Below are 12,208 nucleotides of genomic sequence, written 5' to 3'. Positions count from 1 at the left end.
TCTGACTCTAAAATAGCAGAGGCCCAGAGCTCAGTGGAGATTCAGATAGCAACAGGAACAATTTCAAGTGCTGGGGAGAATGTGGGCAGGCGGAGGCCGGCCTGAAATCTGACCTGGGCAATTCTGACCAGCATTCCAGAGGGCTGATAGGAGGGCCTGCCTTTAAACCATGCAAAGCTGAAGGAGCGAGAGGAAGGATGGTGCCGTCACACACACATGCACACGCACAGACGCACAGACGCACGCACACACACACGGACACACATAAACACATGTGTGTGCGCACACACACAGACACACACACACACACACACACACACACACACACACACAAGCACACGCAATAGTCTTAAACACACAAAAACTATTCACACACAGTACAATAAGATGTAGACACACACTACACTTACACACCCTATACTTTCACTCACACATGCAATACACTCACACACACAATGCTGCTACAAACACATGCTACACTCACACATAGACACACACACTATACTCTCACACACACGTACTATACTCATTACATTATATTCTCACACATACTACGTGCTCACAGACTACACTCACACACAATTTGCACACACACACACACTACACACACACAAACACACAGACACAGACAAATGCTACAGCTGTAAAAGCAGCACCCCATAATAACCTGCAGTGATTCTCAGCAAAAAAATCCAGGATTACAACACAAATCTGACCGATTCACACATCGCAAAGCAATGCGCAACATAAACCCGATTCTCCTTTTCTCCACAAAAGCCTGATTTCTTGGAAATGCTGAATTTGTATCTGAACATAATGTGGGGGCTTGGTGGGTGTGTGGTGGATTTGGCCTAAGCATAGTTGCTAGGGGTCAACCGTTTGCAAACACAGAGAATAACGGTCCATTCTAAGCTGCTCAGCATTCAAACATGTATTCCACATTCAGCCCTTGCAGGACGTTGGTTGGAGTGGGTTGGGGGATGGGGGGGGGTGCATTTAGGGGGTGTGTAATCTATCAAAAAAAAAAAAAAAAACCTGCGGCTTCACCCTCGTTAAAATTAACCCTTCCATTGCCCCCTGCTTCCTGCAAAGTTCCCCTGCAGGTTTCATGTGCTAATTATTTACTGAAGCAGGCAGAGACTCTTCGAATTAGAGGCAGCACTTGTGCGACCATGAGGGGCTGCCCTTATAGGGGTAACCCGGGTAACATGTGAATTGGAGGAGATAGAAAGGCAGGGGGGGGATTACAATGGCTGCTGTGTGGAGAGCATTGGAGAGGGGCTCTATAGCGAACAAGAGGGGGAGGGGCCAGCAATGGCAGGGCACGGTATTGGATTACAAATGAATATGAATGGGGCGCAGGCTGCCGCCGCTGGCTCGGCCAAATTGCGTACCCCTTGGCTATTGTTCTTAGCAGCTTAAAGGCAGGTGGGAGGAGGGAGAGTGTGTATGGGGATTGGGGGGGGTTCTATATCTTCAATGTTGAGGCTGGTATGGAAAAACCTCTTCTCTTGTCTGACAGCGGAGGAGGGGGGGTGGGGGGTGTAAGGAGCTGTCAGGGGAGAGACTTTCGATGTGCTCAATCAATGGCAGTATTTTTCAGAGTGCATGAAATGGAGGGACCACGCTTTCAGGACAACTTCCACTAAATGCTTATTATTAATACTAATCATCGGTTTGTAGGACAGACACTCTTACCAGGACTGACCAGTGCAGGCTACATCAATCTGAGCCCTTTGTCCACACAGCCAGCTGCGGATCACTGAAGTGACTCAGATTAAAAATATTACCCGAGAGGGCACAACAGCAGCGTCCCATCTGGGAATCAAACTCAGAAGATTCTGGTTCTAAGGGCAGCTGCTGAACCACAGCGCTACACTGCCGCATGGTTTCAAAATGGTCTCCAAGCAACTGGGTCGATTTGAGTGGGATGTCCAGTAAGACTACGCGGGGGTGGCTGCATGGTTTTCTCCATGCTGGGTAACACACAGCCCTTGAGAAGGACGGGGGAAACACAGCTTTAGGCCCACATGTCTGGGCTGCAGGCCAGGCAGAAAACTCTCTCTGCAACCTCTCTCTGCGGATAAACACGAAGGACAGAGTAGAGAGTTCTGTGGCTCTAATATTCTCCCGGCCTGACTCACTTTGTTCTGTCAATGCTGGGATTATCCACGGATTTTCAAACACGCATTTTTACACTTGTTTTTTAGGTCAGATGCTAAAGATAAACTAGCTGTTTTTTTTTTTTTCAAAGATCACATAACACACAGACCATCGGGGAAAGCAAATTAATTATCCCTGCTACGAATTCTAGCTGCTCTGGCTGGATTCACTGCGCGAGTTGTTACTTGGACCCCGGACAGAAATCCGCTTGTATTGAAAATAAGGGATTAATGTGCGTTTAATGGACGTAAAGCGCGTGCAGTATGTGCGGGTGAGGAAAACTGAGCGGGGCAACTGGAAAGTGGCAGGATAAACATGAGGCGCAAACTCGCAATTTATTCCAAACGAGGCTAAACAGGCCCTAATTCCTCAACTGACCACAATCAAGTTGGCCAACTTTTTTTTTTTTTTTTTACAAACAATGTAATTACTTTGTCAGCCCGGAGGTTAATCTCTGCACCACGATTGCTAATGATTTCAGGCCCTGTTTTCAATTTTGAAAGCGGCTTTAAAACACTGTCTGCACTGGCAACATTTTTTATTATTTATTTACATTTTTTTTGTAGAAGAAGTGCAATCCTAAGCGTTCCTCTCCAAAGACACTATCACACGTTAAGTGGTCACCAGATGCTTTTCAAATGAAGACAGGGGGCAGACCCATGCCATACAGACTCCTAGCCCCAGTCCATGGACATTTAAATGACTGACGATTGCCCCCACCAGTACAGCAAAGCACACTCATGGCAATGCAGATGGTTCGGGCTGTCAGCACAGCACAGGGCCTTGGAGGGCGGGTTTAACGGTTACCGTGCTGGCCATGAATAACAATGGCTGGGCCGACGTGGCCGCCAGACCGTTGCGACGGCCGCCGTTATCTCCTGTCCTGCGCTCGCTTGAAAAGCCCCCCTCTTAGCCAGCTGAGCTCGCAGAGGGGCAGGTAGTGCGCGGGTGATAAAGCTGTAAACGGACACAAAGGCGCGTCGGGGGCGGCGGCGGGAGCCACCAGAGGCCCGTCTGCCTCGTCTCTCCGCCTGTCGGGTCGAATCGGACTCGGCCCCACTCACTGCAGCAGGAGCGCGTTCCGCCTGGACGGGGGCGAGGTGCGGAGCTGCTGGGGAGGGCAGTCTGGGCTCTGCTCTTTCCTTTCACAAACACAGAGGGGCGGTTAATAACTGCAGAGCAGATGGAGTCGGGACTCTTTGCTTCCTCCTGTCCAACGGGAAAGCAAATGGAGACCCATCAACAGCAGGAAGAGCCTCCAGCCAGAGGCAGAGGACACAGGGTCTCATTGTGCAGCAGGAAAGTCTCGCTGCAACTATTCCAAAACAGGACACATGCCATGTTCGCCGCTGCAGAGTTTGCCTGGGTGTCGTGTGTCTGGTATTGTCTGGTATTGTACGCACATCAGTAAAAAAACACAAAGATTCAAGTGTAGCTTCACAGGCTTTTTTCCAGATTTTTATGTTTTGACACAGGCCAAGACTCATTTGCAGGCAGTCTGGTCCTCAGCATGTCGGACAGCTGAATCTGCCATAGACTGCACATAAACCTCTGTGTCACACGCTTCTGCAGGAAGAGGGCTGGCCCAGCTGTAATCAAGTGAAACTGTTTTCTCAGAGCAGATCAGAGAGTGTAACGAGCTTGGAAACATGGGACAGGAAACTGTTCAATGCCTCTGACTGACCGCTCTTTATAAACCACCACCATACAGTGTAGTTGTCAGATGATAATAATAATGATTTGTTTGTTGATGGACAGGGAATTTATATGTGAGCTCTAACTAACTAGCTTTGCCCATATTTCTGAGATTAAAATCCATGTTTGGGGGAATTACTGATCTGCTTCCTTAAATAGCTCCTTAAATAAATGGAGGCTTAAAAGAGCAATCAGCAAAACATTTATTATTATGCCTATTCTTTCTGATCAAATAGCTGGTGTCATTTCTCTCATGCTGGAAATGGATTCTAGAATGGATTCTAGACACCATGCATTTCTCATCAACAACATCCCTGCATAAAACAATTAGGGATTCAAGAGTTACAGTCACTAACCTGGATCTGCATGTTCCGGAATGGTCTTAGGCACTGGGATTCATTTCCGACATGAGAAAAGGAACTGACTGCCTCTCAGGTAAGGAACAAGCAAACAAAGTTTGTGTTTGTGCTCTGTGTTAGCAGTAAACACACCTTGCAGAATGTTCCATCCTTGCTGACTAGAAGTGACACCTCTGAAACACTCTACACATGCACCTGTCAGTTTTGTGCAATATGGTCCAGCATTGTGGGTGATGAGCAAGCCGACTCAAAGTTGTGGTAGCAGGAGAGGTGCAACCTGGGTAATTGTAGCATTGGGGAGGAGCTATGACAAAGATGAGGGTGAGATACCCCTGTTAGAATGCCATATTGTCCATTGAATGAAAACGTGAATTAAATCATGTGAATCTTATGCTGCAAGACTGTGGCTTCACTGAGAGTGAGACTGCAGCACTTTCAAAATGAGTGATGTTTGTAAGGCCTTAAGAAAAGGGCAAACTTAATGGTCCTTTTCAGGCACAAAGCATAAGACTGACATGGTAATAAACTCTAAAGCACAGCTGGCGTGTTATCCTCGATAGAGTTCGTGCTGATTGCATGAAAAAAAGTGCATCACCAATCAATGCCACAACATCGACTGCAGGAGAACAGTTGACATGGGACAGAAAACAGGAAGTCTGTTCTCAGTTCTCGTTTGCTCAGCAGACTTTCAGACGGGAAGGTGCTGTTGCTATTCACCTCTCATTCTGGCGTTTGCATCCCCTGCAGGTTTACCCTCAGAGAAACAGCCACTGCTATTTGTTCCGGGTCATTTGGTCCGGGAGGAAGCGCACATCTTTCCCTGCACTGACTCAGCCGGTCCCTGTGGGTCGAGGCCAACATCAGCACGGGAGCCAAGCCACATCAGCCCGAGAGGTCAACCAGCCCCACACCCTGGACTGCGACAGAGAGAAGGAATGGACCCGATATATCATCACGTCATTCGTGGTAACTGCTCGATCGAACTAACCTGATGTTCTACAGCTGGCTGCAATTTTTTCACCGAGGATGTTACAGCGGCAGCGTAAATGCATAGCCGCCTCAACAGGCACCTCAGGTGATCAGACAACAGGGCACAAGGAAAGGGTGAGGACTGACACTCAGCTGCTTAAGAATAACGGCTTTTAAGATCCTCTGACATGATACCTTACAGGAGATACCAATATCATCCTACTGGTTATAATTTTGACTTAGATGATTAAAACAAAGAAAATTTTTCAAAAGCTGTGCTTGGGAAATCCAAGTTGAGCAATTTCAATTATTTAATTATAATTAAATAACAATGGTTAACATAATTAATTATAATTAAAGTATTTAATTACTTTTGCCTGGAAACAAGATTTTAACATCTAATCACGTGTACATGTTTAACGATAATTGTAACTTCTACAGTTACTTCGACACAGTTTTAAGAGGCCGGGTCTGGAAGTCCTTTGAGTGACTTACAAATGTATTTTAAATATCACCTTCAAGCTCTCATGCAGGAGCCTATTTCAGTTCATATTTGCATGTATGGCATCAGCTGGAATGTCCATGGTCACCTGAAAGATTTAAAAGACGAGGGAAATGAAAATTACTTTCTTTTGTCACCTGAATTTCCCCAGCTGGATTTTCAATGTTGATAATATCTCATTCAATGTGTACAACGAATTCTGGATTTTCATGTATTTACTTAAAGAAGACCGGAAAAAGAAAAAGATCTTAACGGCTCAGTAATTTCATTTTGTCATGCACCAATGGTATTAGCCCTGAGCAGATATTTCAGTGGAACACAAAATCAATGTTCGGGTTCCATTGGGAATTACCCCGAATCCATTTGCAACTTTGACCAATAGGTCAGGTAAAGTAATAGCCAGTTAAATGTTTTATTACAGATTTGCTAAACTGACTTGATGGGAAGGCTAAACCGATGCAATCATGCACGGCAAAGATTTCACCATTAAACGGTCTCGTCATATGGCGGACGTAGGTCACATTAAAAACGAGACTCGTTATTCCTGCCGTCTGGAAGTTTACGGCTGTCCCTCTCTCTCTCTGGGACTCTGGTCGATCAAGAAGAGGGAGAGAAATCCCCTGACAGAACATAATTTGATTACTGTTATTTAATCATTTTAATTAAATTCATTATGGGACTCCAAAAATGACCTGACAAAGGTAACACCGCTTCAAAAGGTATTATTGCAGTATTGTTCTCAACTCCTTCTGCCCACGGTATGGCAACAAAAAAATACTGGAAAATCACATATTGAATTTGAGAAGCATGTCTCATGTTCGAACACTCCATAGGACTATAATCCTGGTGCTACCTTTTGATGATATGTACAGTAGACTCCAGATAATTGCATGTGCTGGGGACTGTTGTGACATTATGCACTTAACCAAAGTATGTTCATGTATGTAATGTCAGCGGGATTAAAACAGGCCAGCTGCATGTTTTGCAATAAAACAGAGCATGCATTTATTTGACATGCAGTTAGAGACTTGTCTGTACCTACCTGTGATAGATGTTGAAATAAAAGAGCAATGACAAGTAGAAAATTAGCCCTTCCAATTGACTTCCCCACAAATGATCCTCCTTACGGGTGATGGGTACGTTTTGCCTAGTCGTGCCAGAAACAGGCCAGTGACAGCAGATTCAGCAGAATGGCATCATTAAGATGCACCGTCTGTAGCAGACTCTTCTGTGTCGAGCTCTATTAAAGGTAATACACCATCTGGAGTAACAGACAACTGAAGTAGAAAAATATTCACACTCATGTAATTTTGGGTCAGTGTATGAAAACAGAGCTTTGGATTCAAAACTTACAAAGGAACTCTGGGTAAAAACTTCAGATGGGCTGCACCTAATTAAAACAAGCCAGACCAACTTTTTTTTCCAGGCAAAACGAGTCAGTCATGTATGAAGAAAATTGTAACTGGATTAAATTTATCCCCTAATAAAAAATGTTGACAATCCAGAAAATGGATTTCTAAATTAAAGGCCTAATTGCTTTATCTCTTTCTTGGGGAGTGTTGTAGGCCAGAGCTCTAAGATATGCATTATATTCTCTCCAGTCAAGGGTCTTAATCAATTGCCCTTAGACTTAATTAGCCCTTTTAATTATTAATACACTATATATTTACATCTGTATATATCTAGAGTATATGGTGCATGTAGAATATTAAAATGTGATGCATCACTTACAAATGATAATGATTGCAGAAATGTTCAGAGTTTGAAACCGCTGTTATAAACAAATACCTGTAAGACTGTAAACTTCATTCATGTGCAAGTGCAAAACTGCATTTAGAGAGATACACTTACTGAATGGAGGACCAACTTGTGTTGCTAAGGGCAACGCAGCATTACTCCAAGCAGACGGGAGTTTGAACTCTGCGAGCTTATTGGCACAGCGCATGGCTCCCGTTTCCAAGGGGCTTGAGAGCTCCACCAATCACGTGCCAGCATTCGCAGCAGCGCATGATTCAATTTCTTAAAGGCACCATGCTCCAACGTGGAGTGAAAATGTGTGCACCGAGAGTGTTACGTAGAGACGGAATCTAACAACACAAAACGAACAGGAAGGCTTTTAGCTTTCACTTATAACTACTAACCCTTTTAACAGCACACCAGTGAGATTTCATCAAAGTGGGATCATCTAAAAGATATTTCCTTTACTGGAGACCAACGGAAAGTCATTTGCTTGAAGATTAACATCACTTCCACTGGCGATTGGGAAAACAGACACGCCCCCTTCCAATCAGCCATGCTGGTAGTAAAGGATTTAGTAGAAATCTTAATCTTTTGATAGTAGTCACCATCTTCCACATTCCTCACACAGACTACTGCTGGACCTTCTTGCACACCTTGATCTATGCAGTCCCATCCCATCTGTATGTTAATCTAATTTACAGCTGAAAAATCAATTGTAGAATTAGGACTTCAAACTTCCTGGGCCACAGAGAGAAGGGTTAGAAAAGGTGTATGGGGGGAGGAGTACATCCAAAGTCTTGATAATATTCATATGCAAAATGTAAGAGTACACAAACTGAAGGGACAGGTGATGGTGGTAATTAATATTTTATTAAAACATGAGTCATAAAGATGCACACGTGGAATACGACATAACTGTTGCCATGTGTCTTAATGGTTTTCCTTGGTGTCAGCTCATGTCATATTCCAAATCATGTTTTCAAACAGACTTCATATTAAGGACCCACATAAAAAATAAACAAAATCTGTCTATTAAGTGCAAGAAACAAAAAATACAAGTTTAAGGTTAATGTTTTAGAAAAGGCAGTCTTGAGTTTAAAATAAATGTTCCATTTTATGAAACGGCAATATGGAATGCTTGTGTTTTTTTCTCTTTTTTTTCCAGACCACCCACAAGAAACACTTGCCTAATACGGCACAGAAAGTCTTTTACAACTTCGGTGTCAGTTTGTTCAATTTAGCTTCGGGATGCCCAATTTCTTTTCTCGCGCAAATTGAGAATTAACGAATGTATTAATTTTCTCCAGAAATGCATCACCACACATGGCCATATTCATTCATTTTGTATCAGTTCCAGCTGATTTATTTATTATTTTTGTAAAGATACAGACTTCCGCATTACAACAGGTAATGATGTTGACAGAGCTCGAGTCTGTTCTGACATCATTTGCTACAAAAATGCAGATGGTCTGTATTTTAAGAGTATATATTGCACAAAAAATGAGGGGGGAAACAGTATGTGCCATAAAAAATACAAAAAAAAAATCCAGTTTCACACCTGCGATTTGGGATCTATCCACATATCACGAGCATGATATACATAAACTCCTAACTTTACTATTTTACAGTACATATACAATCTTGAAACTAGTACCGGCACTGAGGTAAGCCTTCCCCACAATGCCATGTTTTTTTTTTCTCCTACAAATACTCAACAAATCTGATCTACGACTGTACAAAACCTATCTTAAAATCACAAGGCATTTTGATGCAAGTTTTCAATGTAACTTAATCCTTAGCGTAGGACTCTTCTTGCATGCTAAAACAACTGAAAGCGGGAACAAGCGCCTGAGCCGTACTGTAAGCACAATAAGAACATTCCCTTTTGACTGTACAAAAATATGCCTGAAAATATTTTACTTTTCTTTTAAAAAGATGAGGTCTGTCATGTATCAAAATGTTTCCCCTCGCATCTGCGTGCGAGAGGATTTAGGCTGCTAAAATTGTCAAACCAGAAGGAGGTAACGGAATCGGTTATAAAAAAGAAACGTTTGCGGCATATAGAAATCACAAAAAATAAACATTGAAAAGTAACGTCCTGAACAGAGTCGGTTCACAGATTTGCTTTGAATCAGTCCACAGTCTTAACGTTTCAGCTCCCTGCAGATTTAAGAGGGTAAGATGCATAGAAGTTCACAGATTTTCCCTTAGCGGTCCGAGTTAGTTGAACAGTAATTGTAGACCTACAAAAAAAATCCATAAAACCCTGTCTCGCTGCCAGAAAACCGTCTGCAGACTTTTTTTCTTCTTTTTTTGCTACAGTGCCAGCTTCACGAGCATCTTTAATTCCTCAAACCTCATTTCGCCTCCTCCCCGATCTCCAAGAGAAACCACAGAAGGGGTAGGGCTAGAAACAACTTGGACAGGACATATAATTTAATTTCTTCCTCCCCTGTCATTACCGGGGTTCTTTTTTAACTCAGTATGTAAAGACCAAGTCAGAAAAGTTCGCCTCTAGCCAGTCTCCCGCTATCATCTCGCTGAGTTCAGGGGTGCAATAATCTGGAAATTCAAAATGCGAACCCAGGCTACCCTCGCTGAACGAGTCCAGATCTTTATCCACCAGCGAGAGGGAGAGGTTTCCTGAATTCGGGTTGCCAAGTTCGGATCCTTGAGCCGTAGGGGTAAAATTTAAGCTGAAGTCAAAAAGCAAGTCGTCCGCGTCTTCGCTGGAGCTGGACGAGGTGGAAACGGACCTGGACGATGCTGGTGACACGGACGCAGCGTGCGCTGCGCTCTGCTTGGTGATGTTCTTGAAATTGTAAAATAGTCTGTTCGGCGCTGCGTCCCGGACCTCTTCGTACATGCTGGCACCCTCCGATTCGGTGGAGGAACTCAAAGTGGGGCTGGCGGGGACTTTTGCTACATTGTACGGTCTTGTTGGTTCTTCCTCCTCCCGTTTTATCCGCATACGAAAATCTTCTTCGTATTCGTCGTCGTCTTCTTCGTCAGTGAGTTCACTCTTAACAGACTTGTTAGCCTTTAAGTTTTGAAACACACAATCGTCTCCGTACTCATGAGATGACTTAGTGCCCGCCTTGCTCGTCTTTAATTTTGAACATTTCTTACCAGGTGTTTTTGGAATTTTTCCGCTGGATTTCTCCGGCGACGGTGCGGAGGGTTTTGAAGAGCTGTCCAGCTTTGGTTTTTTCTTGGGTCTGTACTTGTAGTCCGGGTAATCAGCCATGTGTTTAAGCCGGAGCCTTTCGGCTTCCCGGATGAAGGGTATTTTTTCGCTGTCCTTCAACATTTTCCACCGCTTTCCCAGTCTCTTGGATATTTCTGCGTTATGCATGTCTGGCGACTGTTCCATGATTTTTCTCCTCTCGATTTTGGACCAGACCATGAACGCATTCATCGGTCGCTTAATGTGACCGGTTGCCGTCTTGCACCAGTCAGGATTCAGCGGCACGGGGCTGCAAGCCATAAATTCGTTCTCCTCGGTGTCGGTCGCTTCCCTGGACATGCTGCTCTCCGTTTCACTGCTCTCCGTCTGCTGCACCATGGTCCCGGTTGCGTTACGAGCCGAAGACGCTGCAAGTGTCTAACAGTCCACAGCCTGCGACTTTCTGCTTACTTCACTGCCTTGCCCACCTCTCTTACCCGCAGTCTGCACTCTTTCCCGACTTGCAAACTGCGTTCTTAACTAGTTATTAGCTTTTTCATGTCGGTTACGTCATTCATAATTATCCAATCACGTCTTCTCCACTCCGCCCCACAGACTTGAAACAGTCCCTTAACCCGTTATTCCGCCCTCCGCGGGTTTTCATTGGTGCCGAGATTTGTGGGTGGGTCGTGCTGCGAAAGGATTTGGTCCCACGCTGTGCGAGACAGGCATATTTAAAAATGCACCAAGGAGGCAGCTGTCTCAAAAATGCACCCGGGCAGACAGTGATGCTGAAACTATGGAGAAATGCGAGTTATTGTTTTTATGACCCCATTACTGTAACAACATCGCGCTGGTATAAGTATCAGCAGAACGGTTTCATGTAGCCAATAAGGCATCCAATGGAAATTCTCATCAAACGTGCGGATTGATAGTTTTCTCCTTTAAAAAGAAAAAACTGAAGGTGGCGCTTGGACTCTATCTCTGTGTGTAGAGATTTGACTGTAGCATACTATACTTTATTTGTTGTGTTGACAGTTGGTTGGACTATGAATGTGTCAGCCGTATTTTCATTGTTACGTTAATTTTACAGTCAGTGGTCGAATATCTGCTCATAGGCTACCCGGGATTCGTTTTGTGGTGGCGTTGAAAGATTAACGTACTGTAATTAAATTCCTGCAGTCGCCGCTAATATCAGCATGCCTGCTATTAATGTCGGGAGTTTTCCCCTCTGTCGCCTTCTTGTGTGTATTTAGAAATTTACATAGTCGGGAAAGAAATCACGCTAAAAATCTTAGAACTAAACGCGTTTCCGATCTTGGAATACTATGGGATTTGTTTTTTTTCCTGTTGCTTTTCTCGTTTGCACACTTAGTGCTACCTGTACCATAGATGCAAGCAATAATTTCTGAATATTTAAACGCCTATTCAGCATTATGTACTGCTTTAACTTTTTTTTTTTGTTTGTTTTTTTTGCAGAAACTACATCGGATTTCGTTTGTTTCATTATGGCATTAATGTAATGGATGATGTGATCGGATTGGTCATCCTGATGAAATGCTTTTGGTATGCATTCTGAAAATAAATAAATAAATAAAAGGGTCTGCTTATCTA

At 43.8% G+C, this 12,208-nt stretch overlaps 1 pseudogene; it reads right to left on the bottom strand.

The window, feature by feature from the left end:
• Positions 1 to 9,894: 9,894 nt before the first annotated feature.
• LOC118786747 lies at positions 9,895 to 11,098 on the bottom strand (annotated as a pseudogene).
• Between the last annotated feature and the right edge of the window lie 1,110 nt (positions 11,099 to 12,208).

This window comes from Megalops cyprinoides, chromosome 12, assembly GCF_013368585.1.
Source record: "Megalops cyprinoides isolate fMegCyp1 chromosome 12, fMegCyp1.pri, whole genome shotgun sequence".
Classification (NCBI taxonomy): Eukaryota; Metazoa; Chordata; class Actinopteri; order Elopiformes; family Megalopidae; genus Megalops; species Megalops cyprinoides.
The sequence above is the reverse complement of the archived record's forward strand: the minus strand, read 5'-3'. Positions and strand labels throughout refer to the sequence as shown.